This window comes from Musa acuminata, chromosome BXJ3-8 (genome assembly GCF_036884655.1).
Source record: "Musa acuminata AAA Group cultivar baxijiao chromosome BXJ3-8, Cavendish_Baxijiao_AAA, whole genome shotgun sequence".
Lineage (NCBI taxonomy): Eukaryota > Viridiplantae > Streptophyta > Magnoliopsida > Zingiberales > Musaceae > Musa > Musa acuminata.
The window spans coordinates 23,024,046-23,050,256 of record NC_088356.1 but is presented as its reverse complement, the minus strand read 5'-3'; positions in this window follow the sequence as shown (position 1 = coordinate 23,050,256).

Sequence of the window (26,211 nt, the reverse complement as noted above, 5' to 3'; positions counted from 1 at the left end):
TGTTAGGAACGAGTCCGCACTAAGAGGGGGGGGTGAATTAGTACAGCGGTAAAAATTACGTTGGTTCGAAAAACCTTCGTACGACAAAATCTGATTTCTACGAAAATAGTTTCGTAAAGGTAATAATATTGAAAGTGCACGGAGTATAGGCATAGTAAAAGCGTAGTAAGAAGAAGAGGTAGTTTGCTTATAAAAGTAAATTGCAAGAAGTAAAGGCAAATCGAATTTTTATAGTGGTTCGATCGTGGTGACCTACATCCACTTTACTGATTCCTCTTCCGTCGAGGCCATCGGCATCCACTATCTGTAATATCCCTCACTTTTGAAAAGTATTAATAAAGATTTATTTATAAATTGGAGGACCTATATGTAAATATAGAAATTTTAAGGACTAAACTATTAAGTTGCAAAAAGAAAAAAAATAAAGAAAACTAAAAATTTCGGTTTTATCCCACCGCCTCCCACGCTCTCTGTTCCCGAAACAGAGAGAGGAGCTGTAGGGCGTGGGAAGAAGAAGAAGAGTAGTTGAGGGAGAAGAGAAGAAAAGAAGAAGAAGAGGGAAAAGAAGAGAGGAGGAAGAAGAGGGAGAAGAGAAGAAAAGAAGAAGAAGAAGAGAGGGAAGATGGAGAGGAGAGAGAGAGGCAGCTGCAGCAGCTAGGGCTGCAGCACCTCTGTTTCCCGCAGGTGGAAATAGAGGAGAGGATGTGTGGGGCATTGGGGAGGAGAAGGGAAGAAGAAGAAGAAGAAGAAGAAGAAGAAAAAGAAGAGAGGAGGATAGTTGCGGCAAGGCTGCAGCGAGGAGGTGTGTGGCGTTGGGGAGGAAAAAGGAAGAGGAGAAGAAGAGAAGGAGAAGAAGAGGGAAAAGAGAGGGAAGAGGGAGAGGAGCGAGAGGTGGCAGCAGCTAGGGCTGCAGCACCTCTGTTTCCTGCAGGTGGAAACAGAGGAGAGGTGTGGGGTGTCGGGCAGGAGAAGAGGAGAAGAAGAAGAAGAGGAAGAGAAGAAGGAGGTGGTATCAGAGGCTGATTTGAGGATCACTGAAATATTTGATATGTTGATGTGCAAAATATATTGAGGTCTAGTGAACTATAGTGATTGGTGGAAATTTTCTTTGATGCATTCTAGGAATCTAGGATGACGAGGACATTTACTCCTCCTACTTCATCTGATTTTGATTAATTAAGTGGGATGAAAGGGGTAATCAGGGATATTGAATTAGAGTTGCGCAGCAGAAGCATGGTGCACCTAATTCATTGGTGGCAAAAAAATAGATGATGCGAATAGAGAAGATATTTGATATTCAAAATTGTTCCGATGATCAAACGATTTCTTTTGCCACCTTATATTGGAAGTAGAGGCTGATCATTAATGGCAATAATGAAAAGAATTTTTTAGAGATCAATGGCAAGAATGATAAGGACAAGTTTACCAATAAAAATATGATTGAAAATGAATCAGAAAGTAATAACAAGAGGGTCATGACATTTGAATTTAAAATGGAAAGTCACCATAAAAGACTCAATCATGTGTGAATTAAAAGTTAAATTATGAAACAAATTTATGTTTTCGGGTGACTAGAGTCTATTTTGCTTGTAGAAAGTTGGATCATAAAATAAAAGACTGCCCTTTGAACAAGAAGAAAGAGTCACTGCCTCTTAAATCATCAGCCCATGTTAGAGTGTATGCTATCACTGAATATGATTCAAAAACTTCTGAATTAGTAGTCGAAGGTATTATGCATGTTTATAAAAGAATGCAAATATTTATTTGACCATGGGTCCTATCTACGATTTGATTCGTAACATGTTGCCTATCACTTGGGTATTCAACATAGACCACTGTATTATGTGATATATGTAAATACAATCATTGGAGATTCTTTGATAACGAACTTGAATCTGGTCCTCTTGTCTGATTTTATTGGAGAACTTGAACTTTTTGCTAATTTAGTTCTCCTAGAGATTTGAAGTTTTGATATTATACTTGGTATGGATTGGCTATCTTTTTATCATACCAGTATGGATTGTTATATAACAAATAATCACTTTTTGTATAATAGATCAGCCCATCTTTTATTTTGAAAGTATTGGACATGATTTATCTCCTTGTCTAATGTATCCCAAGATGATTTGCCCGAATTATCTCCAAAACGTGACTTTACTTTTGATTTGATCTTTGGGACAATCCCAATATCTAAGCCTCTCTACAGAATGACATCATTTGAGTACGTGGAATTAGAAAAGCAACTACAAAGATTATTAAATGAGGATTTTATTTGGCTTAATATTTTATCATGGGGTGCTCCGGTGTTAGTTAAAAATATGGATGGAACATTGAGACCTTACATTAATTTTAGACAATTGGATCAGATGACCATCAAAAAACGAGTATACTCTAAAGTGACGACTTGTTTGATTAACTGCAAGGTGCACAGGTATTTTCAAAGATTGATTGAAGGTCGGGTTACCATCTATTGAGGATCAAGGAGGAGAATATTTCAATCACTCTTGGATAATTGTGTAATTGTATTGTATTGATGAAACTATTTGAGAGCAGGAGGAGGAAATAAAGAAATCATAATCATCATCTTTTCATCGATTGAGCTATGACCAAATTAGAGGACTAAATTTTCTTTTAAGGGGGGAGAGTGTAATATCCCTCATTTTTAAAAATTATTAATAAAGATTTATTTATAAATTAGAGGACCTATATGTAAATATAAAAATTTCAAGGACTAAACTGTTAAGTTGCAAAAAGAAAAAAAAATAAAGAAAATCAAAAATTTCGATTTTATCCCATCGCCTCCCACGCTGGAACAGAGAGAGGAGCTGTGGGGCGTGGGAAGAAGAAGAAGAGTAGTTGAGGGAGAAGAGAAGAAAAGAAGAAGAAGAGGGAAAAGAAGAGAGGAGGAAGAAGAGGGAGAAAAGAAGAAAAGAAGAAGAAGAAGAAGAGAGGGAAGATGGAGAGGAGAGAGAGAGGCAGCTGCAGCAGCTAGGGCTGCAACACCTCTGTTTCCCGCATGTGGAAACAGAGGAGAGGATGTGTGGGGCGTTGGGGAGGAGAAGGTAAGAAGAAGAAGAAGAAGAAGAAGAAGAAGAAGAGAGGAGGATAGCTGCGGCAAGGCTGCAGCGAGGAGGTTTGTGGCGTTGGGGAGGAAAAGGGAAGAGGAGAAGAAGAGAAGGAGAAGAAGAGGAAAATGAGAGGGAAGACGGAGAGGAGTGAGAGGTGGCAGCAGCTAGGGCTGCAGCACCTCTGTTTCCTGCAGGTGGAAACAGAGGAAAGGTTTGGGGTGTCAGGCAGGAGAAGTGGAGAAGAGGAAGAGAAGAAGAAGAGGAAGCAGGAGAAGAGGTTGTGATACCTTTGTTTCCTGCAGAGGAAACAGAGGAGAGGGTGTGTGTGACGCCGGGGAGGAGAAGGGAAGAAGAAAGGAAGGAGAAGGAAGAGGAGAAGGGAAAGAAGCAGGGAAAGAGGAAGAGGAAGGAAGAAGGGAAGGAGAGGAAGAAGAGAAGGGGAAGAAGGGGCGGCTGCGGCGATGGCAACTGCAGCTGGAAGAGAAGAAGGGGAGGATGAAGAGTCTGCGGTTGTGGTGGCTATGGCCATGGCTGCGATTGCGGCTACGGCTGCGACGTTGGCTGCGGTAGCTGCGGTAGCGGTGGTGGCTGCAGTAGCTGCTTTTGGGAAATAGAAAGAAAGGAAAGGGGAAAAAAAAGAAGGGGCTGCGGTCGGGATTGCGGCCGCGGCGGCAGCGACTGCGTATGCAGCAGTTGTGTCTACGAAAGAAGGGGAGGAAGAAGACAGTGCAGGGGAAGGGGCTGCGGTTGTGACAATAGCTGTGGTCGTGGCTGCGACTGTGGCAGCGGCAACGGCGGTGGCTATGGTAGCTGCATTTGGGAAAGAAAAAGAAGGAATGAGAGTAAGAGAGAGCAGGTGACTGTGCCTTGATGTTCGACACGTGGTGTAGTTGCGAAGAAAGAAAGAAAACGAGTGCACAAAACAAACAGGGAGGGGATGAAGGAAAAGTAGAAAAAGGATTCGAGCGTACACCTTCTTCGAATCTTTGGATCAAAACCTTCAAAAGGTAAGTTTCCCGATCGTTTCTCCTGTAATTGTTCTAATTTTTCTTATTGCAAGTATTATGATCTTCCTCATGCAAGTGTTCTTATCTTTCCTATTGCATTTCCTTTTTGCAAGTGTTCTAACCCTTTCTATTGCAAGCTTTCTAATCTTTTCTCTTGCAAGTGTTCCGATCCTTCCTATTGCAAGCTTTCTAATCTTTCCTAATGCAAGTGTCCTGATCTTTCCTTATTATAATTTTATCTCTACATTTGCTTTGAATATGAGGAACTTTGAATTGTTCTAGCCTTGTATTTGATATATCTCCTATTTAGACGTAACGATTCGAATCTATGCAACTTTTGAGATTCTGACCTTTCTACTCTATTAGGGTTATAACTTCCTGTATTGACCTCTGATTTGGACAAAACTTATTTGATCAGAATATAGACTCATAAACCTTTCTTTTGATAGCTTATTTTAAGAATTCAGAGTAAGTTTGCTTGCCCATACTTCTGTTTCAAATGAGCCTACAGATTCTGCAAAACAAGGATCGTAATTTTTGACCTTTTGATACTGAACTGCTTATAAGTCCCTCTTGCAAATGTTGATTTATTCAAAGCTTATTTCATTGGAAACTAGACTCATAGATCTTTCTTTGATACCTGGATTGAAAGATTTAGAGTCCAAAAGCCTGCCCAGTTTTCTATTGAAACCGACCCTATGAATTCTGTAAAATTGAGATTTGTTCTTTGATCTTGGGTTACTAAATCTATTGTAACTCTTTGTTAGAAATTTTGATTCATACGAGACTTGTTTTATCTGAAAATAGATGGAAATATCTTTCCACAATAGCTTTCTTGAGTATATTGGAGCACAATTGATGGTTTGAATCATTTGTTCAATGTGCCTCTTGAATTCTGTCAGAAATCAAGCTTTGGTCGATTTTGCATATTCTGGGTTCATTCCTTTGGAAGTTGATATCCTTTAGCTTTCTTATTCAATTGAGCTTTATATTACTACTTTGAATTCTTATATGCTCTTCTCCTTAAAATTATTTGCATTCTTGAAAACTATTGTGTAACGTTTATGCTATATCGTATTGATTCATATAGGCATATGTATATCCCATTGTTCCGCATTTGCTTTCGATATGTGCCTATTCCAGTTTCATTCCTTTGGACATTGAATTCATCTAACCTTCTTATTTGAATTGAGTTATATGTGATTGCTTGGAATCCTTGAATGCTCTTGCTTTCATTTCCTTTCAAATCTGAATACAATTGTGAAAGATTATTGCTTACTTCTTATTGACTCGTAAAGGCACATGTACGTTTTGTTGTTCCGCGTGTGCTTCTAATATATGCTATTTATTGTTCATACTACCCTTTTATACTCTGGTGTTTGTGGGATTTGTGAACCTTTGCTAGAAACGGTAAAGGGAGTTATGCATAGAGCCTGCGATGCTCTACCGGCCCCCTCTGACTTCACCTAGATGTGGGTGGATAGAGCTCAAAGATGTGGGAGACCTCCCAAACGTGGGAGACTTCTGTCTGGTGGTCATTCAGAAATGGATGAATCACATTCTGTCTGTGGTCCCACTACACCTTTTGTATATTTGATATGATATCCAGAACTTTGGTTATGTGTTTTTGTACATGCTTTGGATAAGAATGATATGAATGTAACGTCAAATACGACGTTTGAGCTTCTATTTGGTATTTGTTATTAATATGTTCTGAAATGTTTCATTTGTTATTGATATGCTCTGAGACATTTCATACCCCAGTGATATGCTCCGAAATGTTTCATCTATTATTGTTACGCTTCGAGATGTTTCATGTCATTGATATGCTCCGGAACATTTCATACGCCATTGATATGCTCCGAAATGCTTCATCTGCTACTGTCTCAAATTATTGTTCACAATACCCTTTTGTACTCTAGTGTTTGTGGGATTATTTGGACCTTTGCTAGAAATGGTAAAGGGTATGTGCTTAGAGCCTGCGATGCTATAGATTATGTTTGGTGGTTATTCAGAAATGGATGGACCATATTATGTTTGGAATCTCACTTCACCTTCTATCTGTTTCATCTGTTATTGTTACGCTTCGAAATGTTCCATATGTCATTGATATACTCCAGAACATTTCATACGCTATTGATATGCTTCAATTACTCGGTGCTCCATTTGCTATGACCTGATATGTTCTGAAATGTCCTATTTGCCATTGATATGCTCCGGAACATCTCGTACGCTATTGATATGCTCCAATTACTCTGTGCTCCATTTGTTATGAACCAAATATATTTTGAATGACATGACACATATGATTTTGTATCTAATGAGATGGTATCCTTGAGAATTCTTGTATTCTGCCTTACATTATGATATCTTACTTGTTTGAAACTGTTCCTTTTGTTCTGAATATGCTTTGTCACTTGTTGAGCTGTTTTTAGCTCACTCCATTGTTATATAAATCTTTCAGGTCAAGTTGTCACTCTTTCAGATGTTTTGAATTGGGCTGAGGCAGTGGAGAGCTATTCAGAATTATGGGCAAATCTTGTTGGTTATTATGTTATTGTTGTATAAGCATATTTTGTATGTAATGAAATATTGTCGATGAATCGAAATGGATATACTGTGTAAAAGTGTTAGAAGATCTCTCTTATTTGGAATTTCGGAATGTTAAGTCTAGTTTATGATGATATGAACTTGTGCTGAATAGTTGGAGTTCTGATTGTATAATTTATTTAGCTTGTGGATTTATAAATGTTGTTCATGTTTGTCAAGTTGGCTTGGCTTGCCATAAATGTGAATTATCGAGTGATGTGATATATGATTATAAATTACACAGGTTTTATAGATGTGAATTTGATAGAATGTTTTTCAGTGTCCTTAAATGTTAGTTTGGATCCTGGATTGGTTTGTGATGAGAATTTTAATAATATCATGGATTTTTTGAGGGGCGTGATACTACCGATCTTCCTTTAATAGGCGAAGATCAACCTCCTTCTTAGACCCCTCTTCTCCTTTTACTGGGTTTAGGAGACAACCCTTACAAGCACACACACTCCTCTCTAAACAAAATTCTAAAGTTAGATCTAGAGGAGGGATTTCTCATATAATTTCTACAGCGTTTTCTCACTTTAAAACTCTCTATGCTTGTGTTTTTTAACCAGGGATGAGAGGGGTATTTATAGACTTTAAGTTGATTCAAACTTAGAGCGTAAAAAGGTCTCATCCCAGGTTTCCTAGGTATTGGCGGTGCCACTGCCATTCCTAGGTGGTACTACCACCATAAGATCTGCTATTGGGTGGTAACCATCGCCGAACAGGGGCGTGTTAGGATCGAGAGCACTAAGAGGGGGGGGTGAATTAGTGCAGCGGATATCTTTTAGCGATTAAAAACAAAAGCTGCGTTCGTTCGATAAAAATCAGTTTTGAAGCAAAAGCCGACTCAAAGATAACTTATGACTAAGTGCAGTTTACGTCTAAACGTAGTTTACGTCTAAACACAATTTACGTTTAAATGCAGTTTGCGTCTAAACGCAGTTTTACGTCTAAACGCAAATTTACGTCTAAACGCAGATTTACGTCTAAACGCAGATTTACGTCCAAACTCAGTTTACGTCTAAAACGCAGTTTTACGTTTAAACGTAGTTTACGTCTAAACGCAGTTTTACGTCTAAAACACAGATTTACGTCTAAACGCAGATTTACGTCTAAACGCAGATTTACGTCTAAATGCAGTTTGCGTCTAAGTGCAGTTTGCGTCTAAACACAGTTTGCGTCTAAGCGCAGTTTACGTCTAAACGCAGTTTGCGTCTAAACGCAGTTTGCGTCTAAGCGCAGTTTACGTCTAAACGCAGTTTGCGTCTAAACGCAGTTTGCGTCTAAACGCAGATGACAGTTTGCAGTTCTAAATGAAATCAAGACGTAAACGTAAACTGCACAGAACCTTGTTCGTAAAAGCGCAGAAGACAGTTTGCAGTTGTAAATGAAATCAAGACGTGAACGTAAACTGCACAGAACCTTGTCCGTAAAAAAAGCGTAGAAGATAGTTTGCAGTTGTAAGTGAAATCAAGACGTAAACGTAAACTGCACAGAACTCATTCGTAAAAGCGCAGAGAGACAGTTTGCAGTTTGTAGATGGAATCAAGACGTAAACGTAAACTGCACAGAATTCGTTCGTAAAAGCGCAGAGAGCAGTTTGCAGTTTGTAAATGGAATTAAGACGTGAACGTAAACTGCACAGAACTCGTTCGTAAAAGCGCAGAGAGCAGTAGCTATGTAGGAGGTTTGCAGTAATGATAAAGTGCTCAAAATAAACGCAAACCAGAGATTTAGAGTGGTTCGGTCAGTCTTGACCTACTCCACTTTTGGCTTCCTCCACCGATGAGGTTACCGACGTCAACTAGAGGCCTTCCTTCAATAGGCGAAGGCCAACTACCCTCTTACAGATTCACTCCTTTTGACGGGCTTAGGAGACAACCCTTACAAATGTTTTCTCTCCTCACTTTACAACTCAAACTTGAAGAACAGAAGGAGGAGGAAAACTAGCAGTTTTGAGCTCTAAGAACCACTGAAAAGATCAAGATTTCGGCTTGAGTTCTTTCTATCTCAGTGCTGAATGGGTGGGGTATTTATAGGCCCCAACCCAATTCAAATTTGGAGCTCAAAACGATCAAATCCCGAAATTCCGGGATCAGGCGGTTGCACCTCCTGACTGGAGAGGTTGCACCGCCTGGCAGAGCTCGAAGACCGAGCTCAGGCGGTGCCACCTCTCTGCCAGGGAGGTTGCACCGCCCAGTCTTGCTCGAAGACTGAGCTCAGGCGGTGCCACCTCTCTGTCAGGGAGGTTGCACCGCCCAGTCTTGCTCGAAGACTGAGCTCAGGCGGTGCCACCTCCCGGCTGGAGAGGTTGCACCGCCCAGTCTCGCTGGGAGGCTTAGCCCAGGCAGTGCCACCTCCTGGCCTAGGCGGTTGCACCTCCTGGCACTATTCCAGATCACTGGTTGGGCTCCAAACTTGGCCCAAACCAGTCCGAATTCGGGCCCAATTGGCCCAAGATTAAGTTAATGGGATCACCTCCCATTTTCCAACTTAATCAACGTGCTAACTACGATTAGATCTAAGACAATTTCTGCAGCTTTGCTTCGGTGCGTCAATCGCTTCTTCCGGCGAGTTTCCGGCGAACTTCCGTCGATCATCCGATGAACCCTCGGTGATGCTCCTGCGGACTTCCGGCAAACTCCTGGACTTTGCGACGATCCACTTGGCAAGTTCCGACGAGCTTCGCTTGGCAAGCTTCTGGACTTCTCGGATCTGTTCTCGCAGAACCTCCGACGACCGTCCGAACTTCCGTCGAACTCTCGAACTCCCACTGTGATCATGAACTTGACTCCGGCGCAACTCCTGCTGCTTGTCTAACTTTCATCGTAGTTAATCCTGCACACTTAAAACAAAAACTTCGATCGAGACAATTAATCCTAAGCAATTAACCAAGTTGTCTGGCATGTCATTGGTCCCTCGACGCTTCGTCCGATTCTTCGGCGCATCATCCTTTCCTGCAGCCTATTGCCCAATCGGCCTGTTGGCTCCGCAACTCCGATATCCTTGGCACAATACCCGCTCTTCTTGGCCCGATGCCCGAGTCCACGACCCGAAGCCTTCTGTCGATACGTCGACCGATCCACCGGCCCGACGTCCAATCTTCTGACATGTTCCTCCGGCACAACATGATGTTCCTGCTTTAATTGTCTCATCTTGATCAAAGCATCCTGCGTCACTCAAAATGCATATTAAATCATAAACATATATTAAGTAGTTTCATCATCAAAATACGAGATTCAACAATCTCCCCCTTTTTGATGATGACAACTACTTGATGACGGAGTTAACCTTAACTCCCGGAGTTTAAACAAACTCCCCCTATCAATATGCCATATTGATAGAACCTTGAATTCGAACTGAATTCAAGTCATTGCAATATTCATCATGAATACTTGCAACACGTCAACATGAACATATGCATAAACTTATGCATCACATGTCATGTCATCAACATACTTTCATCAACATACTTCTCCCCCTTTGTCATCAACAAAAAGGAGAAGTATCACAATCAAGTGTTTGTGATATTGGTTTAACTTATTGCATGAAAAACATATTATCAAGTTTTATCATCATGCAGTTTTGAAGCCAAAAAATTTAGCAAATGTTACATCATGCTTAGAATATTCAGGCTATCAAGTTTCAGATATGCAAGTTCTACAGTATGCAAGATATCACTTTTAGATCATGCAAGCTAGCAATTTAGAGATGTTCAAGAAAGCAACTCTTGCTTCTTGAGATATGCAAATTTGTCAAGTTTTGCTAGATGTGCAAGTTAGCATTTTTGCCTCTTGAGATAGGCAAGATAGCACATTTGCTTCTTTTGAGATAGCAACTTTTCGCTTCTCTTTAGACTACAAGCTAGCAATTTTTTTACGATATACAAGTTAGCAAAAACTTCGAAAGCAAATGCAAGATAACTTTCTTGTGTAGGCTCATGATTATTGCTTCCTATTGTAATGTGCAGGTTGCAAATCTTGCTTCTTGAGATATTCAAGATGGTGATGTTCAAGAAGACAACTTTTGCTTCTTGAAATAAGCAAGTTAGCAATCTTTGCTACTTAAGATAGGCAAGCTAGCAATCAAGTTTTTGCATCTTCTTGACTTGTGCAAGCTAGCTATCTGCCCCTTTGTCATTGTCAAAAAGAAAGGAAGAATACAGTTTTGTAGTTCTTTTTCCTTTTACAACGATTTCAAAATCATGACAAAGGATGAATAATCAAGTTATGAATGTCAAGACAATTTTTCATCATGAATATTTTATCATTGCATTATCATAAGTTGAAGTATTATATGCATAATATCATATCATCATTCATAATTACATTAATGTTTCAATATAGCAATTTCTTCTCAAAATGTGTAACTTAGCACTCATAGCATTTTAAATCATGATTTACATCATATGCAACACATCACATCATAATTAGAAAGCACAGGTATTGCATGCATAATTGCACATCATAAATATTTCATATCATGATGGTATCAATTTTGTCAAATTATATCCTACCATGCATGATCAATAACTCCTCATTTGTATTTCATGTATTATTTCATTTCATCTCATAAGGAATATCAAGAAAAGTTATTGGATGAGGAGATAAATATTTTATGAATACACGGAATTGTATAAAAATCATATCATAAGTGTTTCGTGTATTCATATTATCACATGAAGCATATTATCATTTTTGAGATTCATAACATGAATAACGTTATTACTATTTCATCAAAATCAATTTCGAGATTCACACAATATCATGAAATCATTAATCTCGATAAGATGGGAAAAGCATTTTCTTTTTAAGTGATTCTTTTAACGCATCATAAAAAAAAAAAACTCATTCATAATTCAAGTGATTTACAAGATATCATAAATGAATTTATCACTTGTATTTCATCAAAATCGAGAACTCTAGAGATAGAAAATGATTGAAGCATTTAACATGATTGATGCATGATTCATATTTAAAGTGTATCTTATGTCGTAAATACGAATCAAGCATTTGTCAAATCTGAAATCATCCTCAAAATTACATTCAATAAATTCATGTATGACAAGCATAGATTTATTGAAAAATCAATAAGATAGAGGATTACATTTCAAGTGTTCATCAATTGTAGCATTTCATCATATAGTAAGATATCAATGCGTAAAACTGTGAAGCAAGATTTTGTTTGATATCTTGATACAGGGCATGATGTACACATTTCGAATATTTTGGCAAGTGTAGCATTGCATCACATGGTAAGATATCAGCTCGTATGATGCAAATTTTTGTTTGATATCTTGATACAGGGCATATAGCAATGATAGCAATCATATATTTCTTGGTGATGCAAGCATGGGATAATCATAGCATAGTGTTTATAGCATCAATTCATATATTTCTCCCCTTTTTTAAGTGTTTCATCTTAAGTGATCGATTTCATGTTAGCATGCCTTTTCATTTATGTCAAATGAAAACATGCATCAACGTTTAGGATCGTAAAATGAATTTCATCATAAAACCATCAATCACAAAAATCATCATGTATATCTCATGCATGAAATTATCAATTGAAATATTTAATTTCATCATTATGCATTTCTTCAAATCAAACATGATCTTTAATCAAAATCGAGAAATAACAATGAAAATCAACGTAATGCACATTATTACTTCTTAACCATGATTTCATATTTTCAATCAAGATCATTTTATTTGTTTTTCATAAAATATGCAATATTATCATTTTCGAAATTACTTAGTATGATCATAATAATTTTTGAACATGTAATTTTTAAGAAAATTAATTCTAAACTAAAAGAGAAAAATATATCATGAAAGCATCAAGTAATTTCAAAATAAATTAGGGGGATTTCGATTACCTCATCATTGTGGGCTGTTAAGGCGTAGTTTGCCGCCTTGCTTTTGTTGACTTTCTCTTCTTCGAAGGAGCTCGATTCATCCCAATTTTTGTTCTTCTTGCGTTTAAAGCAAGTAGTTTGATTCTTTTTGCTTTTTAATTTTCGTTTCATTTGTAGTTTAAGTTCACCATCACTTGAGCTTATGCTCGAGTGGTCTTCAAATGTTCTATGTCCCAAATCCTTCCTGTTCTTTGGAAGGTTGTTTTGTTCATCATTGTCCTTATCACTTGAGTCATCGCTCAAGTGGCATTCATTTGTCCAGAGTTCCAAATCCTTCCTGTTCTTTGGAAGGTAGTTCTCAAGTTCTTCACGTGCATTGCACGTCATTTCATATGTGATCAATGAACCAATTAGTTCTTCAAGTGGAAATTGGTTCAAGTTTTTCGATTCTTGAATAGCAGTTACTTTAGAATCCCAAGTTTTAGAAAGTGAGCGCAAAACTTTGTTAACGAATTCAAAATCCGAAAAGCTTTTACCAAGTGATTTTAAACCATTGACGACATCCGTAAAACGGGTGTACATGTCAACAACGGTTTCGCTTGGTTTCATATGAAAAAGCTCGAAATCATGCAGTAAAATATTAACTTTCGAGTCTTTGACTCTACTAGTTCCCTCGTGTGTGATTTCAAGAGCACGCCAAATATCGAAAGCCATTTCGCACAAAGAAACCCGATTGAACTCATTTTTGTCCAAAGCGCAAAATAAGGCATTCATAGCCTTTGCGTTTAAAGAAAAATACTTCTTCTCTAAATCCAACCAATCGTTCATCGGTTTAGAGGGAAGTTGAAAACCGTTTTCAACGATATTCCATAAATCCAGATTTAGAAAAATCAAGAAAACTCTCATTCGAGTTTTCCAATAAGTATAGTCCAATCCGTTAAAGAACGGTGGACGAAAGATCGAAAAGCCCTCTTGAAGAGCCATTTCTCTCGGGTGTAAATCCGAAATGAGAAATACCCCGCTCTGATACCAATTGTTAGGATCGAGAGCACTAAGAGGGGGGGGTGAATTAGTGCAGCGGATATCTTTTAGCGATTAAAAACAAAAGCTGCGTTCGTTCGATAAAAATCAGTTTTGAAGCAAAAGCCGACTCAAAGATAACTTATGACTAAGTGCAGTTTACGTCTAAACGTAGTTTACGTCTAAACACAATTTACGTTTAAATGCAGTTTGCGTCTAAACGCAATTTTACGTCTAAACGCAGATTTACGTCTAAACGCAGATTTACGTCCAAACTCAGTTTACGTCTAAAACGCAGTTTTACGTTTAAACGTAGTTTACGTCTAAACGCAGTTTTACGTCTAAAACACAGATTTACGTCTAAACGCAGATTTACGTCTAAACGCAGATTTACGTCTAAACGCAGTTTGCGTCTAAGCGCAGTTTGCGTCTAAACACAGTTTGCGTCTAAGCGCAGTTTACGTCTAAACGCAGTTTACGTCTAAACGCAGTTTGCGTCTAAACGCAGTTTGCGTCTAAGCGCAGTTTACGTCTAAACGCAGTTTGCGTCTAAACGCAGTTTGCGTCTAAATGCAGATGACAGTTTGCAGTTCTAAATGAAATCAAGACGTAAACGTAAACTGCACAGAACCTTGTTCGTAAAAGCGCAGAAGACAGTTTGCAGTTGTAAATGAAATCAAGACGTGAACGTAAACTGCACAGAACCTTGTCCGTAAAAAAAGCGCAGAAGATAGTTTGCAGTTGTAAGTGAAATCAAGACGTAAACGTAAACTGCACAGAACTCATTCGTAAAAGCGCAGAGAGACAGTTTGCAGTTTGTAGATGGAATCAAGACGTAAACGTAAACTGCACAGAATTCGTTCGTAAAAGCGCAGAGAGCAGTTTGCAGTTTGTAAATGGAATTAAGACGTGAACGTAAACTGCACAGAACTCGTTCGTAAAAGCGCAGAGAGCAGTAGCTATGTAGGAGGTTTGCAGTAATGATAAAGTGCTCAAAATAAACGCAAACTAGAGATTTAGAGTGGTTCGGTCAGTCTTGACCTACTCCACTTTTGGCTTCCTCCACCGATGAGGTTACCGACGTCAACTAGAGGCCTTCCTTCAATAGGCGAAGGCCAACTACCCTCTTACAGATTCACTCCTTTTGACGGGCTTAGGAGACAACCCTTACAAATGTTTTCTCTCCTCACTTTACAACTCAAACTTGAAGAACAGAAGGAGGAGGAAAACTAGCAGTTTTGAGCTCTAAGAACCACTGAAAAGATCAAGATTTCGGCTTGAGTTCTTTCTGTCTCAGTGCTGAATGGGTGGGGTATTTATAGGCCCCAACCCAATTCAAATTTGGAGCTCAAAACGATCAAATCCCGGAATTCCGGGATCAGGCGGTTGCACCTCCTGACTGGAGAGGTTGCACCGCCTGGCAGAGCTCAAAGACCGAGCTCAGGCGGTGCCACCTCTCTGCCAGGGAGGTTGCACCGCCCAGTCTTGCTCGAAGACTGAGCTCAGGCGGTGCCACCTCTCTGTCAGGGAGGTTGCACCGCCCAGTCTTGCTCGAAGACTGAGCTCAGGCGGTGCCACCTCCCGGCTGGAGAGGTTACACCGCCTAGTCTCGCTGGGAGGCTTAGCCCAGGCGGTGCCACCTCCTGGCCTAGGCGGTTGCACCTCCTGGCACTATTCCAGATCACTGGTTGGGCTCTAAACTTGGCCTAAACCAGTCCGAATTCGGGCCCAATTGGCCCAAGATTAAGTTAATGCGATCACCTCCCATTTTCCAACTTAATCAACGTGCTAACTACGATTAGATCTAAGACAATTTCTGCAGCTTTGCTTCGGTGCGTCAATCGCTTCTTCCGGCGAGTTTCCGGCGAACTTCCGTCGATCATCCGATGAACCCTCGGTGATGCTCCTGCGGACTTCCGGCAAACTCCTGGACTTTGCGACGATCCACTTGGCAAGTTCCGATGAGCTTCGCTTGGCAAGCTTCTGGACTTCTCGGATCTGTTCTCGCAGAACCTCCGACGACCGTCTGAACTTCCGTCGAACTCTCGAACTCCCACTGTGATCATGAACTTGACTCCGGCGCAACTCCTGCTGCTTGTCTAACTTTCATCGTAGTTAATCCTGCACACTTAAAACAAAAACTTCGATCGAGACAATTAATCCTAAGCAATTAACCAAGTTGTCCGGCATGTCATTGGTCCCTCGACGCTTCGTCCGATTCTTCGGCGCATCGTCCTTTCCTGCAGCCTATTGCCCAATCGGCCTGTTGGCTCCGCAACTCCGATATCCTTGGCACAATACCCGCTCTTCTTGCCCCGATGCCCGAGTCCACGACCCGAAGCCTTCTGTCGATACGTCGACCGATCCACCGGCCCGACGTCCAATCTTCTGACATGTTCCTCCGGCACAACATGATGTTCCTGCTTTAATTGTCTCATCTTGATCAAAGCATCCTGCGTTACTCAAAACGCATATTAAATCATAAACATATATTAAGTAGTTTCATCATCAAAATACGAGATTCAACAGGGCGGTACCACCGTTGGCAGCATTGCTGCCGGCGGTACCACTGCCCATCTTGGGTGGTACCACTGCCTAGATTTCCTGGGGTGATGTTCCCTAGGCGATGCCACCGCCGGCCAAGGTTTCAGCACCTTGGTTGGGCCTTGAATCCAGCCCAAACCAACCCAACTTTGAGCCCAGTTGGCCCTTAACAGAGTTAATGTGATTACCTCCCAATTACAACTCTAATTATGTGTTAACTATGATTCCTAAGACAATCTAAGCAAGATAAGTCTGGTTTCTTCCAGCGATCTTCCGATGAACTTCCGACGATCTCTTGGCAATGTTCCGGTGGACTCCCGGCAAGCTCCTAACTTCACGAGGATCTTCTTGGTGAGTTCTGACGAGCTTCTTTAGCAAGCTCCAGGACTTCTCAGCCAATTCCGATAGAACTTCTGACGAATATCTGGATTTTCGACGAACTCTCAAACTCCCAACGAAATCACGTTCTTGACTCCGGGACTTCATTTTATTTTATGCCTTGCTATCGTAGTTAATCCTGTGCACATAAAAATACACTTTGATCTAGACAATTATTACTAAGCATGAATCATGTCGTCTGACTTGTCATTGGTATATCAACGCTTCATTCGATTCTTTGGTGCATCATCCTCTCTTGCAGCCTATTGCCCAATCGGTCAATTGACCTCCGCAACTCCGATATCCTTGGTGCAATATATGCTCTTCTTGGCCCGATGCCCAAATCTACTACCCGAAGCCTTCTGTTGATATATCGACTGATCATTCGGCCCGACATCCAATCTTCTAACATGTTTCTCCGACTCAACATGATTCTTCCTATTTTAATTGTCTCTCCCTGATCAAAGCACCCTGCGTCACTCAAAACATAGATTAAATCATAAACACTATCAATTGGTTTCATCATCAAAATTCGAGATTCAACAGTAAGTACTTTAATAAATATAAATGATAAGTTTGTGTTAAATGGTAGAGTTGAAAAACAAAAAAGCAGTACAGAAGTTGAATTGGATGGTCAATTTATCTCACACATTCTAACCCTAGGGAGCAACACTTTAGAGTAACAAGGAGAGTTCCTAGAAATATTAAAGGAACCCTCAATTATGATATATATTGTGTGCTGAATCTCAGATTTTGATGATAAAATTAATTGGTAAATTATTTGATCAAATCTATATGTTGAGAAAAGTGTACAGGATTAACTATAATAGCAATCAAGGCATAAAGCAAAATAAAGTACTAGAGTCAAGATCGAGATTTCTTTGGGAGTTTGAGAGTTCGTCGGAAGTCTGGACGTTTGTCGAAAGTTCTGTTGGAATTGACCGAGAAGTCCAGGAGCTTGCCAAAGAAGCTTGTCGGAACTCGCCAAGAAGATCATTATGAAGTCTAGGAGCTTGCCAAGAGCTAGCCGGAACATTGCCGAGAGATCATCAGAAGTTTACCGAAAGATCGCCGGAAGAAACCTAGACTAATCAGACTTGATTTGCTTAGTGTATACCTTAAGAATCGTAATTAGCACGTAATTAGGGTTAGATTTGAGAGGTAATCCCACTAACTCTGTTAGGGGCCAATTGGGCCCATAATTGGACTAGTTTGGGTTGGACTTAAGACCCAACCAGGTTGCTGGACCCTGTCTAGCAATGGCACCGCCAGACTAGGGTAGTGGAACTGCCTAGGGAATAGTCTCCCAGGTGGTCTGGGCAATGGTACCGCTAGTACCCCGAAAACCGAGGATATGACACTTTTTAGCTCCAATTTCTGAAGTAATTGGGGCCTATAAATACCCCACCCTTTTCTACATGAAGAGGCATGAAAGTGTGAACAATATCTTGAAGTCTTAGGGTATTAAAAGTGTTGTAAAAGTTCTAAGAGTCCTCTTCCTCCCTTTATAAATCTTATGATCATTCAAGAGAGGTGTGAGCCTTGCAAGAGTTGTCTCCTAAACCCATGAAAAGGAGAAAGTGCTGTAAAGAGGGTGGATGGTCTTCACCCATTGAAGGAAGACCATTAGTGGATGCAGGTGGCCCCAACAAGGAGGAATCAAGAGTGGATGTACGTCACGATGACTGAACCACTATAAATCCGATGTGCTCATTTCCATTATGCTTTTTTACTACTATTACTTTCTAAGTTAATTGCTAGTTCATTTACTCTAAAGTCAATCAAGAGGGTCATTCTATTACATGTCCTCCCATATTCAGTGGGACGAATTATACGTATTAGAAAACTAGGATGAAGATCTTCTTAATTTCTATAGACTTTGAGTTATGGAATATCGTTGAAAATAGATTTCAAAAGTCTTCTCTTCCAATAAATAAATGGAATGACTTAGAGAAGAAGACTTTCTCTTTGAACGCTAAAGATATGAATGTCTTATTTTGTGCTTTGGATAAAAATGAATTCAATTGAGTTTCTATTTGCGAAATGACTTATAACATTTGGCATACACTTGAAATCACACACGAAGGTATAAGTAGGGTTAAGAAGTCAAAAATCAATCTTTTAGTTTATAGTTATGAATTGTTCCACATGAAACCAAGTGAGACCATTGGAGACATGTGCACTCGGTTTACGGATGTCATCAATAGTCTAAAAGCCCTTGGTAAAAGTTTTTCTAATGTTAAACTTGTTAATAAGATACTAAGATCTTTTTCAAAGAGTTGGGATCCTAAAGTAACCGCAATTCAAGAAGCAAAAGATTTCAATAAATTTCCACTCGAAGAACTTATCGGGTCCTTGATAACCTACGAAATGACTTGCAACGCACATGAAGAACATGAGAATAACCTTCCAAAGAACATGAAGGATTTGACATTTAGAACTCAAGAAGATCACTTGAGAGAAAACTCAAGTGATGATGGTGTTAGGATCGGAGCGGCACTAAGAGGGGGGGGTGAATTAGTGCAGCGGTGAAGTGCGATAAACTTTTCACGATTTAAACACTTTTCGAAAACTTCGTACGATAAAAGCAACGTTTTCGTTTAAAAACGTTTCAATTGTGTTTTAACTTGAAGAGATAAGTAAGACGGAGACAAAGCAGTATAGCATTAAAGTGCAAATGGTTTGCAGTAATATAAATGACAATAAGTAAATGCAAACCAGAGATTACGCCGATTTTACAGTGGTTCGGTCAAATGACCTACATCCACTTGCGAAGCCCCTCTTCGATGAGGCTCCCACCTTCCACTAGCAAATCTCTTGAAAGGGAAGGGTAAATACCCCTCTTACAACTTTTACAAGCGGTTCACTCTCTTACAGATTTTCAACAAGAAAGAAGGAGGTGAACACTAGCAAATTGAAAACAAGACTAGCAAAGACTCTTCTAAGACTTTTCTCTCAATCACTTGCTGCTCAAAAAGTTGTGTTCTCAGCTGAGACTTGAGGGGTATTTATAGGCCTCTAGAGGATTCAAATTTGGGCTCCAAAAATTTGAATTCTCTTATGTTCCCGATGTTGGCGGTGCCACCACCCAGCCAAGAGGTGCCACCGCCCAATGCTCGGGTGCTGGGCGGTGCAACCGCCCAACCCAGGAGGTGTCACCGCCCAGCTCTCGGGTGCTGGGCGGTGCCACCACTCAGCCTAGGCGGTGCCACCGCCTAGGCCAATTCAGCTCACTGGTTGGGCTCCAAACTTGGCCCAAACCAGTCAGAACTCGGGCCCAATTGGCCCCTACTTGGATTATAAGATTAACACCTAATCCTAACCCTAATTAACATGCTAACTACAAATTTAAAGACATTTTCTAAGCTATTACAAAGTCCGTAAGTCAAGACTTTTTCCGGCGAGCTTCCGGCGAACTTCCGACGGTTTTCCGATAAACTCTCGGAAACCATTCTACGGACTCCCGGCAAGCTCCTAGACTTCACGATTTGATCTTGACGAGTTCCAACGAGCTTCTTCGGCAAGCTCCGATCTTTCTCGGCGAGCTCCGTGAACTTCCAACGAACCTTCCGGCGAGCTTCCGAAAAACCCTTCGGCAAGCTCCCTACTCATTCTCGGCTAGTTCCGGCAGCATTCCCGACGAACCTTCGGACTTTCGTCGAACTCTTGAACTCGCAATGAATCCTTCGTGCTTGACTCCGACACTTTGTTTTACTTTATGTCTTCGTCGTTATCGTAGTTAATCCTGCACACACAAGCTAAAACTCTACTCTGATCTAGACAATTATTACAACGTGAATTGACATTCTGTTGCCCGACACGTCATTGGTTGGCGCTTCGTTCGATTCTTTGGTGCATCGTCCTCTCTTGCAGCTTGTTGCCCAATCGGCGGTTGACCTCCGCAACCCCGATATCCTTGGCTTAATTTCGCTCTCCTTGGCCCGATGCCCGACGTCCGAAGCCTTCTGTCGTCCAATATCTTGATGTGATCTCCTCCGGCGCAACGTCAATTCCTCCTGTGTTAACTGTCTAATCCTGATCGAGTAGACCTGCATCACTCAAAATGCAGTTAAACATAAACATAATTATCAATTGGTTTCATCATCAAAATATGAGATTCAACAATCTCCCCCTTTTTGATGATGACAACCAATTGATGACGGAGTTAAACTTGACTCCCGGAGTTTAAACAAGCTTCCCCTATCAATATGCCATATTGATAGAACCTTGAATTCAAACTGAATTCAAGTCATTGCAATATTCATCATTAATACTTGCAACACGTCATTATGAACTCATGCATAGACTTATGCATATCATGTCATCAACTTACTTCTCCCCCTTTGTCATCAACAAAAAGGAGAAGTACAACTATTCTTTGTGTTTGTAATATAAGTTCAACTCATTGCATGAGAAACATAATATTAAGTTTTATTATCATGCAGTTTTGAAGCTAGAAAATTTAGCAAGTAATGCATCATGCTTAGGACATTCAAGCTATCAAGTTTTAGATATGCAAGTTTTACAGCATACAAGATAGCACTTTTGGTAATGTTCAAGATAGTAAGTTCTACATCATGCAAGCTAGCAATATTGAGATGTTCAAGAAAGCAACTCTTGCTTCTTGAAATATGCAAATTTGTCAAGTTTTACTAGATGTGCAAGTTAGCATTTTTGCCTCTTAAGATAGGCAAGATAGCACTTTTGCAATTTTTGTTTCTTAAGATAGGCAAGCTTGTGATGTTCAAAATAACAAGCTCTTTCCTCTAGAAGTGTCATTTTTGCTTTCTTTGCAAAGTGTAAGCTAGCAAAATGTTTGAAAAAGTGATCAAGTTTTGCAACATACAAGCTAGCAAAAATGCCAAACTAGCAAGAGATAATATTTTACATGAGGCAAGCAAATAATTTGGTAAATGTTACATTTGCATCTTCTCTTTTGAGAAGTGCAATTTTTGCTTTCATCTTGAATTGTGCAAGCTAGTTAGTTTGCCTCTTTTCATGATGTCCACGCTAGAAATTCTTGCTCCCCCTTTGTCATTGTCAAAAAGAAGGGAAGACCCTTATATCAATTTTCATATTATGACAAAGGTAAGTATCATTCTTATTTGTGCATCATTATATATTCAAATTAAAACATACACAATTTCAATAACCTTATTTTTCATGTACGATACCGAAAAATAAATCAATCATCATTAATAAGCATATCATACACGATACTCAAACATTAAAATTTTTAAGCATTTATCAACATGTTGATCATGATACCAAACATTCATCATTTAAAGCATTCATGATACACATCATATGCAATAAATACATCATGTACATCATTATCATAAGTATTGTATACATCATTTTAACTTTATGAATATTTCATCATTGCATGCATTATACCAAAACATTTCAAGCCATGCAAGCCATAAATACAAAGAAATCATGTCATGAAGGATAAAATCATTTGAATACCAAAAGACATGATTCATATAGTAAATATCTTCTTTAAATAAAATATCAAGAAAAATCATAGGAGTACAGAGAAGAGATCTTGTTTTAAAAGAAAAATCAAGTAATAACTCCAAGAACTCACAAGGAAAAATCATGATTCATTTAGAAAATCTCCTCTCAAGAGAATATCAAGTAAAATCGTAGAAGATCGATTAATGAGAAATTTTGATTTATAATAAAATCTCATGTATCGAATGTCAAAAAATCAAAATGATGATTTATATAAAAAATATCACAAGTTATATTCAAGAGAAAAATCATCATTCATTTTCAACTTATTCAATTTGTCACATCAATATTTCTTAGATATGCATGATACCAAAACAATATTTTAAATCTTTAACATATAACATGCATAAATTGAAAGGAGAAGGGAAGAATTCAAACGTACAAAGATTTCAACCATCTCATAAACAAATGTAAGACCAAGTCATGAATCCAAAATTCCATGAATCAAAATGATCATCAAAGGTAATCTCATGTTATTCCAAGAAATCAATATCATGATTTTGATAAAACTCATTTCAAATTTAAATCATCAAAATCATCAAAATATCAACATTACTTTCAAGAGATTCAAAATGGTATACATAGATTTATCATGATAAACATCAAGATCAATAGGATAGAGAAAAATAATTTTTCAAGGAAAAAATATTTTCCTCTTTTTAGTTGTTTCAATTCATATGATTTTATTTCACTTATACCAAATAAAAACATGTATAATGTTTAAAACCGAAAGTGTAAGATTTATTACAACAAAGATTAATAAGGCACTTTCATTATGCTAAAAATCAATAATCCATAAATCACAAGATTCATATGCATAATTTCGAAATTTATTAAGCATGATCATTATGCATGACACTAAAACATGGTTTCAAAATGTTTAATATTTTCATTACATCATTATGCAATGGTTTCATTGAACATAATTTTGAATGATTCTTATAGATAACTAAAACTTCTTTAGTTTTAATTTATGTGATTGACTTTATATTAGCATGCTCAAGTTTTGTTCTTATGTCAAAAACATATATCATGTTTGAAAACCAAAGACAATGTTTAAAAAAAAATCATCAAGCCTTCGATATAAAAATCATGCATCATCATTGAAGGTTAATATGGAAATCATCAAAATACACATTCTTGCTTCTCAAGCACATATATATGATTATTTAAATCTAACATGTTATTCTATTAACATAAAACATACAATTTTCAAGAAAAATAATTATTCAAAAGAAAAGAGAAAATGCATCATGGAAAACATCAAGTAATTTCAAAATAATTCAAGAGAGTTGAGTTACTTACCTTGTAGTCGAAGCCCGTCAAAGCCCAATTCGCCGTTTCACCTTTGGAAGTTCTTGATTCATCCTTGGTTGCCTTCCTCTTCTTTGGCCTCTTCCTCCGTTCAAGTTCATTGTTTATTTTAGATTTTTGTTTAATAAACTTATTAAGATTTAGTGTTCGAAATTCAAGTTCATCATTGTCCTCATCACTTGAGTCATTGCTCAAGTGGTATCAATTTGTCCGGAGTTCCAAATCCTTCCTATTCTTTGGAAGGTGATTTTGTTCATCATGTGCATTGTGCACCATTTCATATGTCATCAACAAACCAATTAGTTCTTCAAGTGGAAAAATATTTAAATATTTTGTTTCTTGTATTGCGGTTATTTTAGAATCCCACCTTTTTGGAAGGGATCTTAAGATCTTGCTTACGAGATCAAAATTCGAAAAAGATTTACCAAGAACTCTTAGATTATTGACGACATCTGTGAAACGGGTGTACATGTCGCCTATAGTCTCGCTTGGTTGCATTTAAAAAAGCTCAAAATCATGCAATAAAATGTTAACTTTCGAGTCTTTGACTCTACTAGTTCCCTCGTGCGTGATTTCAAGTGTTCGCCAAATATCAAAAGCCGTTTCGCACGTAGAAATCCGATTGAACTCATTTTTGTCTAAAGCACAAAATAAGGCATTCATAGCCTTTGCGTTTAAAGAAAAATACTTCTTCTCCAAATCCGACCATTCGTTCATCGGTTTAGAGGGAAGTTGAAAACCATTTTTAACGATATTCCATAAATCCAAATTCATAGAAATCAAGAAAACTCTCATTCGAGTTTTCCAATAAGTGTAGTCCAATCCGTTAAACAATGGTGGACGAAAAACCGATAAGCCATCTTGAAAGCCATAAAGAGTCATTTCTCTCAGGTGTAAATCCGAAATGAGAAATACCGGGCTCTGATACCAATTGTTAGGATCGGAGCGGCACTAAGAGGGGGGGGTGAATTAGTGCAACGGTGAAGTGCGATAAACTTTTCACGATTTAAACACTTTTCGGAAACTTCGTACGATAAAAGCAACATTTTCGTTTAAAAACGTTTCGATTGCATTTTAACTTAAAGAGATAAGTAAGACGGAGACAAAGCAGTATAGCATTAAAGTGCAAATGGTTTGTAGTAATATAAATGACAATAAGTAAATGCAAACCAGAGATTATGCTGATTTTACAGTGGTTCGGTCAAATGACCTACATCCACTTGCGAAGCCCCTCTTCGATGAGGCTCCCACCTTCCACTAGCAAATCTCTTGAAAGGGAAGGGTCAATACCCCTCTTACAACTTTTACAAGCGGTTCACTCTCTTACAGATTTTCAGCAAGAAAGAAGGAGGTGAACACTAGCAAATTGAAAACAAGACTAGCAAAGACTCTTCTAAGACTTTTCTCTCAATCACTTGCTGCTCAAAAAGTTGTGTTCTCAGCTGAGACTTGAGGGGTATTTATAGGCCTCAAGAGGATTCAAATTTGGGCTCTAAAAATTTGAATTCTCTTATGTTCCCGATGTTGGCGGTGCCACCGCCCAACCAAGCGGTGCCACCGCCCAGCCTAGGCGGTGCCACCGCCTAGGCCAATTCAGCTCACTGGTTGGGCTCCAAACTTGGCCCAAACCAGTCCGAACTCGGGCCCAATTGGCCCCTACTTGGATTATAAGATTAACACCTAATCCTAACCCTAATTAACATGCTAACTACAAATTTAAAAATATTTTCTAAGCTATTACAAAGTCCGTAAGTCAAGACTTTTTCCGGCGAGCTTCTAGTGAACTTCCGACGGTTTTCCGATAAACTCTCGGAAACCATTCTGCGGACTCCCGGCAAGCTCCTAGACTTCACGATTTGATCTTGACGAGTTCCAACGAGCTTCTTCGGCAAGCTCCGATCTTTCTCGGCGAGCTCCGCGAACTTCCAACGAACCTTCCGGCGAGCTTCCGAAAAACCCTTCGGCAAGCTCCCTACTCATTCTCGGCTAGTTCCGGCAGCATTCCCGACGAACCTTCGGACTTCCGTCGAACTCTTGAACTCGCAATGAATCCTTCGTGCTTGACTCCGACACTTTGTTTTGCTTTATGTCTTCGTCGTTATCGTAGTTAATCCTGCACACACAAGCTAAAACTCTACTCTGATCTAGACAAGTATTACAACGCGAATTGACATTCTGTTGCCCGACACGTCATTGGTTGGCGCTTCGTCCGATTCTTCGGTGCATCGTCCTCTCTTGCAGCTTGTTGCCCAACGGCGGTTGACCTCCGCAACCCCGATATCCCTGGCGTAATTTCGCTCTCCTTGGCCCGATGCCCGACGTCCGAAGCCTTCTGCCGTCCAATATCTTGATGTGATCTCCTCCGGCGCAACGTCAATTCCTCCTGCGTTAACTGTCTAATCCTGATCGAGTAGACCTGCATCACTCAAAATGCAGTTAAACATAAACATAATTATCAATTTGTTTCATCATCAAAATACGAGATTCAACAGATGGGTAATGAAGATGACTTAGCGCTTCTAACAAGAAATTTTAAAACATTCATAAGAAGAAACAAAACTAAAAACAAAAATGAACTCAAAAAGGACCAAATCATTTGTTACGATTGCAAGAAGCTGGGGCATTTTAAAAGTCAATGTCCCCAAGTGAAGAAGAAGCAACCAAAGAAGAAGAAATAGCATAAAGCAACTTGGGATGACTCAAGTGCATCCGAAGATGGGGAGCTAACCAACAAAGAGCAAGTTGCTAACTAAGCATTGATTGCATATGGCGACGAGGTAAGTAACTCGAAGCACATTTATCTTTTGATGAATTATTAAGTGCTTTCATGATTTATTTGATGAATGTAAATTAGTTAGTAAAAAGTATAAACTATTGAAAAAAGAGTATGCTTCTCTTGTTAGTGATTTTGATAGAT